The sequence below is a fragment of the Anomalospiza imberbis genome, chromosome 2 (genome assembly GCF_031753505.1).
Source record: "Anomalospiza imberbis isolate Cuckoo-Finch-1a 21T00152 chromosome 2, ASM3175350v1, whole genome shotgun sequence".
NCBI lineage: Eukaryota > Metazoa > Chordata > Aves > Passeriformes > Viduidae > Anomalospiza > Anomalospiza imberbis.
Window position 1 is genome coordinate 71,816,932 of NC_089682.1, and position 17,221 is coordinate 71,834,152.

Sequence of the window (17,221 nt, forward strand, 5' to 3'; positions counted from 1 at the left end):
ACATTTTAAAAGGAAAAACAAGCTAAATATATAATGAAAAGTAACATCCAGTAGTTACTGTTGGTTTCTTATCCATTAATTAAGGGAGGGTTTCCACAGAGTTATAACACGAGTCAGTTTTTCTAGATGGTTCATTAAAGGCTGGGTTTTATTACATATTACATGCTTTATGCTTTTCACACAAACTTATTATATTGCTCAGAGAAGGTGATCTTTTAAAACACATTAGACTAATGTTCCTGAAACTCCATCTAATGTAACTTTTATTGAATTGCTGCAACTAAAAAGGTCACCTAATAATTTGTTCAGATAATGGATTTAGTGAAAGGGAAACAAAATGAATGGGTTACTGTAGTAACTCTGACCTTGAGATACATTTATAGTTACTGAGATTTATGAATTTAGCTACAAATGAAGAAACTAAAGAGCTTTTGTTATAGTAGTGCCATTTTTTAACAGTGGGTGCAATGCAAAGCAAATTAAAATTATATTTGTTCCACTCGTGTGAGGTGTATTACATACAGTAATAACTAATACCCTGGAGCAGCTCAGCAACATGGTTTTCTTAAGGTCACTATAGAAACATGCCAAAAATTCACATCTCATAAAGTAGCCTCTTGTTCAAACCACTGGTCCTGACTTCCTCTCACTTGCTTTTCCTCTCTCTCTTTCTTTCTCTGTAAAAATGAGGACAGTTGTACATCTTCACCAAGCACATGAACTGGGTAGATAAACAATCATGGCTAAAATTGTAAAGTACTCAGAATGCTACAGCAATGACACAGGAGAATATTAAAAAAAAAAAAAAAGTGATTTGCTATGCTTCAGTGGGAAGTGGACAAGTTGCTTAATTATTTCATTGTCCATCCTTCCCAAATATAGATACCATAAATCAGTGTTGTCTCGTGTATCTAGATAACAGCTCTCTAGCAAGCACCACCTCTGTCAGGAAATGAAACACAGGGCATGACTGTTCTCAGAAGTACCCATTGGGCTCTATTCATGTGTACTGTGAATAATCAATTAATCAATTATTAAAATATAGGCTTCCTGTTTCACACAAATAAATGACCTTACTTTAGAAAGATCTCTTTTTTTTTTTTCCTGAACCTGAATGGCATGATAGAGTGTACAGAGGGATAAGAGAGACATTCCATTGGTTCTGTTAGTAATGCTTCAAGAATCCTACAAGAATTTTCCCCTCTGTGGTTCTTCTATAGGAGCCTCTAATATCATCAGCTTCTGTTTTCCCAAGAGTGGAATTATAAAGAAATACTTTTGAACAACCCTACATAAAAAATAATTCCCAAAAACTAGTAATAACTTTCAGTCTTAAAGAGGAAAATATCAGCATTTCCAAAGTGCCATAGTAACCAAGAGTTACAGTCTTCACACTAAAATTTGTTTGATTGGTAATGCAATGTACTCAAGAAGTGTGAAAGGAAACAACAGATAGAAGAAGATGCTGCAGGTAGAATTGAATTTTAGTTATAAATATTTACAAGTGGTTGCAATAGGGTCTAAAAAATACCATTGAAATAATTACTTGATTCTCTGTGTCTGAGTGAATTTGAGTCAAAAAACAGGCCCTCGTAGTAAAATGATTTAGTTAAATACAAATAATGGGTCTACTGTAAGCTTACTGGGTGAAATTGTGATATTTAGATGTCATGGTTTAATGGTCTCTTTCAATCTTAAATTTTATGGATCCTTTAGGGTAGTCATTTATTGTTTGAATACTGAAAAACAAAATGTGAAAGAGGTACATTATGCCTGTGCATTGGTAAGGTAGGGGTTGTTTTCTGGGAGAGAACAGCTAATCAGAGATGTTTAATGTATTTCACAACTTACTTTTTAAACACAAAAAACTGGATTTAATCTTAAAATAGGAAGTGCTCTTTTTTCATCTTTTTTTTTCCTTAAGAATTAATAACTAAAGATCTAGAGGTAATGGCAAAGCTTATCAATTACAGCAGCTAGAAAGAAATAAATAGTTGAGCTACCAAAAAACTCTTTTAGTTAATTTTTTTCAAAATGCAGCACTAAAGATTGACAAAAGCTGTCTGTCTTTCCTCCTGGGTTTTATAACTTTGAACAGCTGTTTGGCAGATGGGTACTTGTAGTATAAATTCATGATACATCTGTGCTTCTCCTGATGAAAGCACTTGCTGTCTTGGCTTCTTGGATCTTGTAAAGTAGGAACCACGGCATGAACCTTGCTGCAGGGTCAGGCTCTAGAGAATCTTAAGGGTAAGGCAATCCTTTAACACATTAATTTCATTTCTACTTCAGACTTGTGCAGCCTCACTGTTCCTTTTGAACGTCCACACTAAGGAAATGGAATGCAGAACAAGATTTGCTCCTGGCTGTGCTGGGACAGATTTGATTGTCTTTTGGCGGTAAGCTTGGTCAGTTGTTGCAACATTGCACATCAATGCCTGTCCTCAGCTCACATCCTGGAAAGAGCTGAGCCAAAGAAGCAGAAAGAAACACATGGGCTAATTTAAGAAAAATTAGTCCATGGTCTTCTCTGGGGGCTTGTGGTATCTGAGACAGCTTTAAAAGCAAGCTCATGTCTCACTATGCTTCACTGGATCTGCAGTCCAAATGTGCCTCAGGTCTCCAGTTGCTTCCCTGCTCTTTCTTAGAAAAATACCAAGTATTCAGGGTGAGATTTTTTCTCTTCTGTCTTTAAATGGTTTTGCACAGACATGTCAGCAAAAGCCCCCATTCACAATAATGACAATGAAGAGAAGGATGATTAGGTCATCAACAATAAAAAATTATCCTTACAATCAGGAAATTATGGGTATATGTATTGCATGATCAGGGGAAAATCTCAAAAGGGACCAATTATTTTCTTTTTCTTACATGAAATAAGCAGGCTCCAAGATACAAAGGCCTTACAAGGTCAGGCAAACTTGACATCTTCAAGGCTCTGAAGTGAGTTACCCACTCCTGGAAAAAAGAACATTGTACACCCAGCACTGACAATCCTGTGTGAAAAGCATAAAATATCAATGAGACATGTACCCCAAAGCATCAAGAAAAAAAAAGAATCAAGCAAAAAACCAAAAGGCACCAAAGTGATCAAGAAGCAAATACATCTGCTTAAAGTTTTAAACAGCCATAAAAAGCAAGCTCTGGAAATTTCTAGGTAGGAGATATAATCAGAAAAATAACTCACTACATGCACCAGGCCTTATTGCTGAGCAAACATTTTTATTTTAAGCTAGTTGTATCTTTTACTTGCATGCTTGCAAAAGAGGGAGGAAAGAGGTGTAAAAAACATTTCCATTGGCATGATAACATCTTTGCTTCAAGGCACGAAACCAGATTTAGTGCATGAAAGGACTAAAAATCTAATGAAACAACCAGTCAAAGGATAAGAAATCAATGTCAAGCTGTATTTTAAGTCTTTTTAAATGTTTTTGATAATGAAAGTTAGCGTTTGCTGAAGAGGTTATCACAAAAGCTGTAAAAGTGTCTTATGTGGGATAATGGTTACTGTATTAAGGGCTTCAAAATAACTGACAATGTTTCTGAGAAAAATAAAACCAGCGCTTTTCTTTTTTCTTTTTTTTCATTTCTTTCCAGATAAAAAATAAGTAAATGTAAGACAGTAGAGAGCTTTCAGCAGTCCACATCTATTTGCATCTGCTGCCTTGCAGGAGGTGTAGCTGCTCTTCCAGGTTGGGAAATGTGATAGAGAGATTCCAGATAAAAGTGGGAACAGATTTGTGTAAGCACAAGGTGAGAACAGTCTATATAAGGATTAGATAGTTAAGCTCTGAAGGTGCCTGTTTCTTGCCAGTGCCAGTGATGGAGGCTCAAGTGATTATCCCAAATGCAGGTGTGTTCTCTAAGGGCATCAAAGGCAAAGTGAGATAAATCCCACTGTATGCATCATAGCAGAGGATGGAAGTGGCTTTAATATTTGCTCTATGCAGCTGGGGGCTGCTGCCACTCCCTTGATCAGCTGCACTGGTGAAGGGGACAATGTCATCCCACCCACCAGTTCTGTGGAGAAGGGGAAGGGAAAGTCTATTTGGAGATCGATGTCTACAAATATTTGCATGTCAATACATAAGCAAAGCTATTAAATGAGATTTGGTTAGCCATGATGTGATGATTTGAGATGACCTGAATTTCTGTGTTTTCAGACTCTTGTGCCTTTATGAGGTGCTGTTCCTTGACAGCAGGTCTCAGCATATTACTTTGCTTTTTTCTTCCACTCTGTTGTTTATGTAAGCTATTCCTTATGAGCTCATAGCAGCTAAACTGAAATAATTTCTTGCATCAAATCAGATATTTTATCATACCACTTGTGGACAGCTGATTCTCATTTTGTATTTCCTTGTTCTTGCTGTAGTCCTAAAAAACCTTAAGTTTAAAATATGTTATTCTTGCGTGAGCAAATGAAAATAATACATTTTTTGTATTTTCCTTCTACTAAACATTTCTGTCTAGGAAATTGCTAAACTGATGTTTTGATTTGAAAAACAAGACAAGCTGTTGACTAAAGGAATCACAGCAAAACTTGCAATATGCTGCTAAAGACTGAAAAAACACACTGTCTATGCCACATCATAGGCTCAGCATAATATCTCAATTTGGTCTGATGCATCCCCACCATACATAACTTTTACTTATAAATGGAGATTTAATGGAAACATTCAAGGCCAGGCTGGATGGGTCTTTGAGAAAGGTGTCTCTGCCCATGGCAGGAGGATTGGAATTAGATGATCTGTAAGGTCCCTTCCAACCCAAAACTGTTTTATGATTGCATCAATCTGTGAATGCCAAAGGTTCTCAAATGTCACTTTGGTTATTGCCAGCATATGGATTGAAGGCACCGAAAAACTCAGATTTTTTGATACTCAGGTGTAGTTTTGTCAAAACAAGTATATGTTACCTGCATGGGTGTGACAGAATATTGGAAGCCTGTTCCTGTAGTTATACTGGCCTCTACTGAGGGCTTCTGGGTGGTGGCTGCCAATGCCAGTGCCCTGTGAAGCATCTTGGTGTCATGGGACTGAGGTCATGCATGAGAAGTCTGATTTAATCTGCAGGTTTTTGTTCTATATCTTTGCAAAGTGGTTAAAAATTTTAGCAAAACTCAAGGTTAGACACCATTTCCCCTCTCTGAAATTTGAGGTTTTTGTTAAATAATTTATCATATTCCTAATTATCTAGTAATGGGCTGACAATAACTTATGTGTGTTCAAAGTAGTATGAAGAAATCCTCCTTTTACTCATTATGCATTGATAGATTTGCATTTTAGTTTTACATATGTGTGCTTCTATAGCATTGAAAGCCTACCATAGGCTTACATCAGAATCATTAATTGTCTGATTAGACTAATTACTTATTCTGTTCAGCAGAGATGGTTATTCAGTCTTAATCCAAATAACTGTTGTAGTGAAATAGCTGTCCCTTGCTGACAAATGGACCAAAGCTTCCTCACTTTTCCTGCATGGTTTTATGACCACACCTATTGCTCTATCCTTATGAAAATTCCTGCAATTTATTTTCATCTATACACTTAAATGCTCCCTTGCAAACACATGGTAGAACATGGAAGAAAAGTGAGATCTGTGTATTTTGAGGTAGAATCAATCATGTCATATTAACCATATAAATGTTAGGGGTCTTGTCTAAGCCAGTCATGAGGCCAGCTAAGTGAGACAGGATTGCTCAGACAGTCCTTCATTTATCTTAATTGTCTATTTTAGGATTGAATGAATCTGGAATTGATTGTCTCTCTCCATCACTTATAGAAAGAAATTAGAAGCCTAATTTAGACTAAGAGCCTAAGTTTTCTGTGACTAAATGTAGATAAAATGAATCCCAGCCCCGTGGTCCTCTATTGCAAAAGGATACTCTCTAGATTACATAGTTCAAAAAGTAAATGAGTACTTAGAGGTCTCCCACCATCACCAAAATTACTTAGAATTTCAGAATAATCAAATGAACAGATCTTGTATTCTTACACCCAGATGGAAGACTGGAGGAGTAACATGAGATCATCAATAATTGATTTATACAGAAAAAAAAAAAAGCATGTGCAAAAATAACTGCAATTCCTTACCCTTGTTTGTCTGTGAACTGGCTGAGGCTCAGGGAGCGTAATTCAAGATTTTCATGATATGTATGCACAAGGAGATTGATCCAAGGTTGTCTCTGCAAACAGAAATTCAGTATATCCTAACTGTAACCCCCCAGATTTCTTAATAAAAATGTTTCCTATGTATGGGTAATTAAGTTATGTATGGGTAATTAACTGATGCTGTGGTGCTGGTGTTACAATAATACACTTTTTGAAGAAGAACTAGTACCAGGGCATGACTGACACATCATTTAAAGTTGTTGCTGTATTTTTGCCTTTTCAACAGACCCTTGCATGAGGTAGATGCCTCTAAAATATCCTTTGTGATTTTTTATATGTTAAGTGCGGTTACTCCTGCTAGCTAGCTTTTTCCTCATCATTGCAATGGTTCAAGTGCAACTTTCTCTATTTTCACCGTCTTCATAACACATTTTTAATGTGGCTACTATTTTATCTAAGCAATTTGTGTCATCATTATGTAAATTAAATCTTCTTTAGTTTTAACATAGACTGTTTTAGTAATTGTTAATTTAATGGGAGAACATGTTTTCCATCACTCCTGGTAAACATCAGTATTTATTCTTGCAGAAGAGCATAAAAAAGGTGACAATTTTTTTTTTATATCTCCATAAAGCTTTTATGTATGAATAGACAGGATGCAAATCACAACTATCACTATATGTGAGAATAAAGTATGCAGTACAGAAATGAAAGAAAAGGTGAAGTGCTAGGAATTCATATATTTTCTCTGAGTTACATTTAATTATAAAAACAGTCAAGAGATACTTCAGAAACCATTCTTTCCATGGGCTTAGTGGACACTCACCTAAACAGATTCTTTACAATCTGATAGTGGAAGCTAATTTTCCACTCAAAATAATTTCTACTTTTTTTTTGGTCTCAATTAGGTTCAAATAATTCAAAAGAGTCAGAGACAGAAAACACTGTTTGGACATTTAACAACTTCTTGGGTAACAGCACTGTTCCATAAAACCTTTTATGTCTTTTTTTTGCCCTAATTTTGAATACTCCATGCTTTTTGGGAAATATTTCACAACACAAACCAGCTGGCATGGAATCATTAGGCTTTAATAAGACCTCCAAGATCCAGTCCATCCTTCAACTGAATACCACCATGTTCTCTAAAACATATCCCAAAGTACCACATCCACTCCTTTTTTGAATGATTCCAGGGATGGCGACTCCACCACTCCCTTGGGTAGCCTATTCAAAACTTGACCACTCTTTTCAGTGAAGAAATTTTCCCTTATATCCAGCCTGAGCCTACCCTGGTGCAACTTGGGACCATTTCCCCTTGTCCTTGTTGCTTGGGAGAAGAGGCCAACCCCCATCTTGACACAGCCACCTTTCAGGAAGTTGTAGAGGACAATAAATCCATCTAAACCATTTATTTTTCTTAATTTTTGTGTAAGGTCTTTTCTGCCTTTTCTGTCTCCATTCACAGCTGTTCTGTTGTATTTGATGGTTCTTCCCTCAGTTTAATGCTATTCCTACCCCATTATTTTCAATGTATGGCAAGCCATGCTGAAAATAAGTAGCAGTTTTCATTGTAAATAGCTGTGTAGTGGAGGTAAATATTGAGAGGATTGCTTGGTGTGAGTTGCAGAAAAAAATCAGACTAATAATGACACACATCCACAACCATCTCTTGAGCAGATGTATCTTCAGAGAAGGTTTTGAAATCAAATCATAATAGATAGCAGAAATAAACCAAACAGAAACATATCAAATTCCTCAGACTGAGGAATTTATTGTCTCTGATCATGATAAGAATAAGGCATCACTAGTAATAATTAAATAAAATTTAGCGCTAAGGTTGAAACGGAGCTGGAAAAAACCCAAATTATTTACACAGATTTGTTATGTTTATCTGTCTGTTTTCATGATGTGATCAGCTTGTTTGAAGCAAAGGATCTGTAAAAAGCTTGGAAACAGACAGTTTAAGTAGATATTTATTTGACATTCTTATCCCACAGAGCCTCCTACTAGAAATGCTATCTAATTCATTAAAGTTCTGAATCACAGAAGCATAAAATGATGTTGGAATAAAATCCCATAATACTTTCTAGTGTTTGTAAATGAGTAATGCTGTTAGGAATACTTCCTGTCATTATCTGCTTGTGAAGGAGACTGAGTGGGATTTCTTCAGATAAAGTATTAAGCCTCTCTACACTGACTACAGGTCTGATGCAGTAAGTGGTATTAAAGGAAAACAGAGCTGAGATTACATTCTGTGGAGTGCCATTTTTCACTGTTGTCTCTATTTAAAATATCATAATGGCTTTAGTGACAGTTTCTTAAACCCCTGTACGTAGAACATTTCATCTTCTCATAAAAAAGCCTTTATACTCTGAAATAATAGGTTTGAAGAAGCTTATTTGTCCATTGTGTTTACAAATAATTGGCATTTTAGTCCAATAACATTTACAATCTTCACTGCTCTCATTAAATTTGTTTCAGTTATTTTAAATATTTCAGTGCAGCTCACACTCATGTTGATTTTAGCTGTAATTTCTCATCTGACATTTTGGTGAAGCTGATCAGTTTTTGAAAAGAATATCTGAAAAAACAGGGAAATAGCTTGATTCTGTCTTCAGTTTTAGCACTACTAATGCACTAATGCCCACCAAATTAATGGAATCTTATTTTAATAATTACATGAAAAGAGAATATATCTGGTACCTTTGCATATATTCTGTAGGCTAGGAATGTTTTACTTGGTTACTATAAATATTTATTTTTATTGGTCAGAATTGAATTGTAACCAAATATGCCATATTTCAGAAAAGAGGTATACATCTTATTTTCATGTTTTCTTATCACTGAATATATTATAATATTTTAGAGTATCTTGACTCCACATTTATGGCAAAATTCTATCTACAATCAAATATTTCTTTCCTAAAGAACCTTCAGTTTAGGTATTATTTATTGTTCTCAAAACCAGTACTTGTGTCTTCAATGTTACAGACACTCTTTTATAAATGTTTGTATCAATTCAGTGGCTTTCATTTCATAAGAGCAAGACCAAAATAGTTTTAATCATATTTTAATATCTTCTTGTTCAATTTGCCTCATAAATAAAAGCTAAAGAGTAGAAATTTGTTCAAGATATCTGACTTGCTGTGTTGTGTGATTTTAGGAAATTTGCCAATTTTCATGATAATACCTCATAGAAATATTAAAAAAAATAATTTGTGTAGTTTTCTAATAGTTTAAAAAAATCCAGCTTGTATATCATAAAGGCATCTACAGAAAATATAAGACTACAAAACCATGAATTTCTGCACTTATACTTGCTCTGAGATGCTCTTCTGGTGTAAATCTGAGCCATCACAGAGAACTTGAGAAGATGCACTGATGTGTTGGAGATGACTCCAGTGACCTGAGGCATCTGATTCATTGACACCCTCCTCTGACTCCTACATTGCTGTACAAAGCAACTGAGACAAATCCTTTTGCTTTCTCTTTTCACCAGGCCCCAGCTGCCGTTAAGACTGGCATGAAAATATTACTGACAGATTGGTAAGTCCTTTTGTTTAAGTTATGATAGTTTATATTTTCAACTTGTTTTCTTTGAATGTTTTTCTTGGATTGTTAAGACCATCACGACATGCAGTTTAATTCAAACAATTATTTGATTTGTTGTAATACAGGCAGAACTTTCAATTAAGGTTTCAAAAACAAATCTTTGCCATTGCAAATGGGTGTTCATATTGAAGGAAAGTGATTTAGCTTTTACCATTTTCTTTTGCAACATAACTTGGTTTTAAGTCAACTGAACAAGTCTCTGAACACATTGGAGATAAGGCAACAACTATTCTCAGTGGTGCAGTTCATCTGTCATTCCTAAAACTCCTACTCAGTGGTATGGTACATACACAGAATATCAAGTCTGATGTGTTTTGGAGAAGTTGTCAAGGTATCAGGGTGTTTTTCAGGAGCAGGTTCTCTTCCATCCCAGCCAAAGGAAAGCTTCTATCTACTTCTGTGGTGGCTGGGTCATTCTGTTTTAAAGTTCACACAAAAATGTTCCTGAGTGTTTATGTAGTTATTTGTTATGCTCAAAATATTAATATTATCTCAAATAAAAATTTTTCAAGTGGAGTTAGCCCTGAAGGATATGAAGGATATAGCCATGTATCTCCATACAGTTCTTACTCTTACGTTGTATGCTGATGTAATGAAAAATAGACCATTAAACTGATATTTTATTATTTGACAGAAGCAACCTTTAAAACACTTAGCTAATAACATATCTAATAATAGATGAGAGTCCACAAATATATTAACCCAATTATTTTTGCAGATCAATATAAAATACAATGTTACCATTCCATGGTACAAAACTAGTTATTTTAGGCTGCTCTTGTACCTATAACTTGAGGTATCTGTCATTTTAAGGCATTAATTAAAATAAATAAATAAATAAACATGCTCTGTAAGGAAAATCCACCAAATCAGCTTGCCTATGAATTCTTGAGAAAATATTTGCATCAAAAAGCATTATGTGATTTTCCTGTGAAAAATGTACTCTCTAGTAAATGGATTTTATAGAAGCAAACAGATGCAACATGTTTTACAAAAAAACTTTGATCTAGTTCTATGAAATTGCCACAATTAGGGAGAATTTTTATTTGAAATTTTATTGTTTTATTGACCATTTTAGAACTGTTTTAGTAGTGAAATGATTGGTGAAACAAGTCAACCAAATCAATGGAATCAAATTATATACATGTTAAAAAATACACTAAGGTGAAAAGAAAAGTAAAACAGATGTCTCTACTAATGCACACAGAAATGCCATCAGGAAGATGCTCATTTTATCATTTTTTCCATTAAGTTCTGCATCTCTAAAGAAGAAGACTGCAATCTTAAACCCATCTAGAGGAAAGATTATATTTATATGAAAATATTAACTGTTAACAGGAATGGGTCCTCCCCGTGTACTTTTATGTGTTGTCTTTCTGTTTTTGTAAAAGCAATCACTATGACTGAGCTGTATCACAGAGTTGAATAGAATTTTTTGCCTTACACTGTGTACAGACCTAGAGCTGGCAAGCATTTTCCCTTGTGGCAGTCCCAGGTGAGCAGAATGCTATTTTCTATGCTGAGGAGGCAGCTGTAGGAAATGTCACAGTTCATTTTGGGGAAATCACACCACTGACCAGAAATCAAATCAAGCAGCAAATAAACATAGTGTTATTGGCTTGTTCTCTGCCTCTCCAGACTACACTATGTTCACCTTCACTTTGTAGGCAGGTACTGGGTCCCAGTGCAGCTGTGGCACCTATGTATGAGGAAGCTGGAAAACAACTTATGAAAGACTTTAGGAAGGAACAGAAAACATTGCCAGAATAAGAAAGTTCCTTTGAAAAAAGTGACGTTTATGTAAGAACAGTACACCTTACTCTTGTTGAACAACTTTTAGGACCTGATTAAGAAGGTGTCCAAAACTAGATGCCACAGATTGCGGCTTTTGTTCTTCTCGCTCCAGTCTCAGGCAGCTGGGGCACCTGGCTAGGCACTGCCTTCTGGTGAGACCGAGGCTGCCACGTGCATGGAGGCTCTAGGGCTGAGCGCTCCGGGGTAGGTAATGCAGCTTTTGTAGCCGTACGCTGAGAGGAAGCGAAGGGACGAGAGAAGGCACACCTTGTCCCACGTGGCTGAGAACTGTTTATTTCCCACATGGCCACTGCGGTGGCTGGAGCAGATGTTCCTTGGTCGCACGCGTGGACAAAATGGCGATTGAACAAAGGAAGCATTGGGTTAAATAGGGGGCAGGGAGAAAGGGGCGGAAGCCCTCCTCGCCCAATGGGGAGAGACGACAGGAGAGTGACATAGGCCATGGCAACCTACGGAAACATTACAGAGGTAGGTACAGGGTTCTGGGACAAATAGGATTGCAAGGATGGGGTGACTGACACAGAACTTTCAGGACTAAACAGGGGGTGGCTATAAGATGGACATGTAAGAGCTCCCATGGTAGACAGCTTGGAGCGAACCATTGTGAGGGGAAATGGGGGTACAGAGAACCGACTAACTAATATTTATTGAAATCTCTAACTGAACCAACCCGGCATACAATAACAGATCATGTCCCTTAACATTGTTTTCATCCAGCATAAATTAGAGAAATCTCTGGCAGAGCATCATCCTGGTTCCACGACCTCTCCTTGCCAAACTAGATTTTATGATCCATCTGTGTAACTAAACTAGAAAGGATTTAGACTGCATCATATAGTTTGTTATGCATTGTGTGCTTCCAACAAACATCCACCGTAGTCTGAAGAATGTCATAAACCACACGCTACTCTAATCTGGAAGCCTGGTTGAAATTACCCTGCAATTTCCACGTTAATACAGAATATAATTCAGCTGCATGGAGAAGCATGCTGTGCAGTTTGGCCTCAGTAGTGACAAGCAGCCACTGATCCATTGTTTGAGTGATGGAGGTGTACCCATAGGTATGGATTTAGATAAAGGGTCAGAGCCTGATTCTAGCCCTTGCTGTTTTGAACATTTCTGTTATAGCTCTGCTCAAAGAGTTTTAATGGTATGATTTTGATAAAAGATTTTTGTAGGGCTCTGCAATAATTTTGGCATAACTAAGTAACCATTTCAGATTTTATCTCATTAATTTTTGTAGAATTGCTGTATGCTACTGCTCATATCAGTTCTTGAAGCAGAAAAAGTCTATTCCATATGATAAGTTAAGCCTTGATTCATTTTGACTAACATGGAAATCCTAAATGAAGAGTAAGCTCTTTTCTTAGCTAGTTTTAGTTACTTACCTTAGCCTACTGAAAAAACATCTCCATAGGACAATTCATTGTCATACCTCTGACATGAATGACACTGGAATTGCCTCTCGTTCCTCACTGGCATTCAGATAAAGAGAATAATTCTGAATGCTTCAACTAGAATTGCTCCTAAACCCAACATGGTGATCTGCTGTTTGTAAGTGTGACAGTATATTCATAAATACTTTCTGTTTCTCATTTTCTATTTGTAAATTTGCTTTGTTCACCCTTTTCAAGGCATTTGTAAGTTCATGTTGGAATAGAAACTTGTGTATTTTCTCAAAATGGATTGATTTTCAAAAATTATATTTATTTCCTCATTTTGTGTAAAGGGTTAGTGACTGTTTTTTCAGATGAGTTAACAACTGAAAAGCACTTTTTAAATATCATATTGTAGTAATTCACCATATGCAATGTGAAGAAAGAAAAATAAAAGTTTTTGAAACATCACTGATAGAATTTCAGTGTACAATTTTAGAAAATATTTACATATCAAGAAAACACTAAAATTTACAACTGTTTTTACTGGGAGACTTAGGATATTATAGCCTTCTGTGATATTTTTCAGAAACAGAGGGAACTACTTTTGTAATCATGATGAGTCCTAGTTTTCCTGTATTAACCTTGGACCATCCAAGTCCAGTGTTCTGTCTGTTTTTAAGTTATTTTATCCACTAAAGTATATCCTACATGTCTATCTCTTTTTAACATTTGCCAATCTTTCATTCAGTTTTTGTCCCTTTGGTAAAAGCCTTGAGCAGTTTCATCGCTAGCAATTCAAAATAAGAATATTTTAGGTTAGATAATTCCCAAATGAATAAAAAGGAACCCAGGCACCCAATTAAAAAAATTCAGATGGGCAGAAACTTCTGGAAATCATCTGTTCCAAAGCTGTATTTAGCTCAGACTATCTTCAAGGACAAGTTTGGTTGCTTAATATTTTGTTTAGGTGTGTTTTGCTTGTCTTCAGGGATGGAGACACTACAACCAACCTGGGCAACCTTTTCCTCTGTTTCATCATTCTAATTATGCACTATTTTACCTCATACTTAATTGAAATTTCTGTGGTTCACCTTGTTGGTATTGCCTGTTCCTCTTCCACTGTACATATTTAGGTAGAATCTCATTCCACTTTCTTTATAAACACAGTGAATACTACTCCCATTCTCTATAACCTAGATATCAAGGTAGTTATCACAAGCAGCTTTGAAATGCTTTTTCCAGGAGAATGTGCTATTTCTTAAAATGAGATATACATGCAGAGATTTTATTTATAAATGGAATGAGGTGATTTTCTGGTACATCTGCAAGCACCTGTGAACGGGAGTTACAGGTGATGAAACTAGATGAGGGATGATAATCATACATTATTTTAACCTGCTAAAAAAAGCAACATTGAAGAATTATTAAGTCAATATTATGACATACAACTTTCTGATTCTCAAGATGACTTTATAAATTTGTCAACCCTACACAGTGCATTCAGGAAGGAAAATAGAATAAATCAGTAAGCAACTCAGAAGAGGCAGGTTCAGTGTTGTGTGTGCATTTGTAAATCTATGTTAGTGGTGGAAATAGATTTTATATCCCTCTGCTTCTTTGTTATATAAACAAACACTAGTGGAAAAAGAATAGTTGTTATGAGTGTCTGACCTAAAAAGTGTGGCTGATGAATGCTGAGTTTATCCATGAAAAGCAGCAGCAAGCATTGATCAGTATACATGAAATATTGTTTGCAGCGCAAAGCGGAATAATATATTTTGTAAAAGAGACAATACCAGCTTTATCTGGTGCATTTATTGCACTAATTTCAAAGAAGCAAGGATAGTTGATGTGCAGATGTAAACTGCATTTGGATAATATGGTGGTCTACTAAAACTTCATAGTAATTTTGGGGGCAGAGCTCTTTGAGGTAGTGTCAAAGCCCAGCTTTCTAGGGCTGAAGTCATTATAAGGGCCCAAGGTAGGTCCTTTGCACCTTATTTTGACAGGGTAGATGAGTATGATATTTGAGGTAAATGCTTCTCAAATCTAAATCATGATTTCTCTGCTTCTCTCTAGCTAACTTGAAAGATCAGGGATTTTGAAAGACAGCTCTGGTCTTTCTAAATATTGTGACATCAGAAAAGTTCTCTGGCTGAATGTCAGCCTGGGAGATTGATATTTGTCCAGAATCCATTGTCATTTAAAAAAAGTTAAGTTCCCAGTGTGTTTTAAAAATGCCTTCCTTTTCTGTAAAAACGTAAAATGTAAATATAAATAGTATATATGAGTTTAGGATTTAGTCCAGAGGCATTCTATGAAACACCTAAGTAAACTCTCCTGTTTGCTATATATATATTTAAGTTGAAAAGCGAATTAGCATGATGAGAAGAAAATTCAGAGAACATTAATATTCAAGCTGCTGTTCTGTATTCAGAACTCTACATGCACGCTAAAGTCCAGGAAAACTACACAGTATTTGTCTAATCTCTTCTGATGTTGATCAATATATGTGAATTGCCAAGATAAGATAAACCCTTGTAGGAAAGATATTCTTGTGCATGGAAATCCTGATCCTGGTTGGCCTTTGGTTTTTTTTTTGTTTGTTTGTTTGTTTGTTTGTTTGTGGTGAGTTGTTTTTTGTATGGAAATTTATCTTTTTCTTTTTTCCCCCTCTGAGCAGATTGGTTAGGAAATCTAAATTAGAAGTAGAGAATATTGTATTACAGAAATCCTATTTGAATGTAGTGTCTTAGTATCTCATTAAGTAATAAGTTCTCCAGAGGAGAAAACCAGCAGGAACTCAAAGACAAAATTACTTGCCTGAGATTAATAGGATAGAGACCAGAAGCTGCTCAAAACTCCTGAGTCCCAGTCCCAGCTGCTGCTGTCTTTCATGCTGTTTCACTTTCAGATGCACAACTAGGAATCTTCATAACTTATGCCACTAATACACTGGGGAAAGATTTGTAAAACAGGCAACAGAATTAGGAGCAACCACAAACTGAAAAGTAAACAATTTTATTATGGATGGCTTTTGGATATCCAGCAGGAGGTAGGCTTCCACACAATAAGGTTTTAAATAAAATTTGAAATCATCTGCAAGTCACCATTATTTATACACTGTTAATGGGTACAATTTATGATAAGGCACAATGACACAGCATGAGGGATGTTGCCTAAGGCAGCAACAAGCCTTGAGATGCTCGAGTAACAAAATAATTATGGTGCAGCTCATACAGTGTTTGTGATGACAAATCCTAATCTGCTTTGATTGTCCTGTGCTATGAAAGAACAAAGCTACATTGAAATGGTAGACCCACAAGCCATTTTGATTATAAGGTTCATGTGTTTTTTTCACAACATTCTGTCCATAACTTCTTTCACATCTCTTTGAAGGTGCCACGAGAACATATTTGCAGCAATAGTTATATTTTATCTGTGTTTAAAGTTGTTTGGTGCCTAGTATTACACCTCTACTATGAAAATAAATCTAGGAAAGATATTTTTTCCTAGTGGCTTTTTTTTAAGTCTTCCCCTGTGGTCTTTCTCCACCCTGTGATTTTTGATTTAGAACAGATCTCTGAATAATGTCCATGCTATAAAAGTAACCCAGAAATCCTGGTCCATTGGTAGCCATGCACAAGAGGAGCTATAATTACAAAGTCCAGAATGAGCAGTGCTCACTGTCTAGGGACATAAAGTCCCTCTTAAACTATAGAAAATATATTAGTACCTGGAGGAAAACATACCATACTCTAATCCATTTTTAGGAACTCCAGATAGAGGTAACCACACTACTTCATGATCAAACCTGAATCCAGCAAGGTTGGTCCCTGAGGAGGGAGACAGGTCCAAAAACCTTGCTGAAAACAAGGTAGATGACACCCAGTGCTCTCTCTTCAGCCAGAGATCCAGACATTTTTGCCATAGAAGGCAATTGTTGGATCAACTCTGAGTTATCTTTCACAAATCTGTGCTGACTGCTCCCGATCAGCTCCTCCTTCATGCACACTGAAATGTGTTCCAGGACTGACCTCTGTGGCTTTTCCAGGGACTGGGGTAAGGCTGGCCAGTTAGTGGTTCCTTCCATTGTCTTTTCAACTTCTCTTGAGGCTGGGTGCACCATTTGCCTTTGATTCATTTTTTTTTTTTTTAAGTAGAATCATAGAATCATTAAGGTTGAAAAGACCTTCAAGATCATCAAGTCCAACCATCAAACTAGTACCACCAACGTGTTCGCCATTAAACCATGTCCTCCATATCCACACTTTTTTTTAACAATTCCAGGAAAGGAATTGCTAC

At 36.1% G+C, this 17,221-nt stretch overlaps 1 long non-coding RNA gene across 1 annotated transcript in view; it reads left to right on the plus strand.

Annotated features, from left to right (window-relative positions):
- Positions 1-2,135: 2,135 nt before the first annotated feature.
- The window catches only part of LOC137466743 (uncharacterized), a 157,007-nt gene continuing 141,921 nt past the window's right edge, over positions 2,136-17,221 (plus strand). The window contains exons 1-3 of the long non-coding RNA XR_010995273.1: positions 2,136-2,250; positions 3,598-3,753; positions 9,610-9,656. This is a non-coding gene — a long non-coding RNA (uncharacterized lncRNA). The remainder of the gene's footprint in view (positions 2,251-3,597; positions 3,754-9,609; positions 9,657-17,221) is intronic.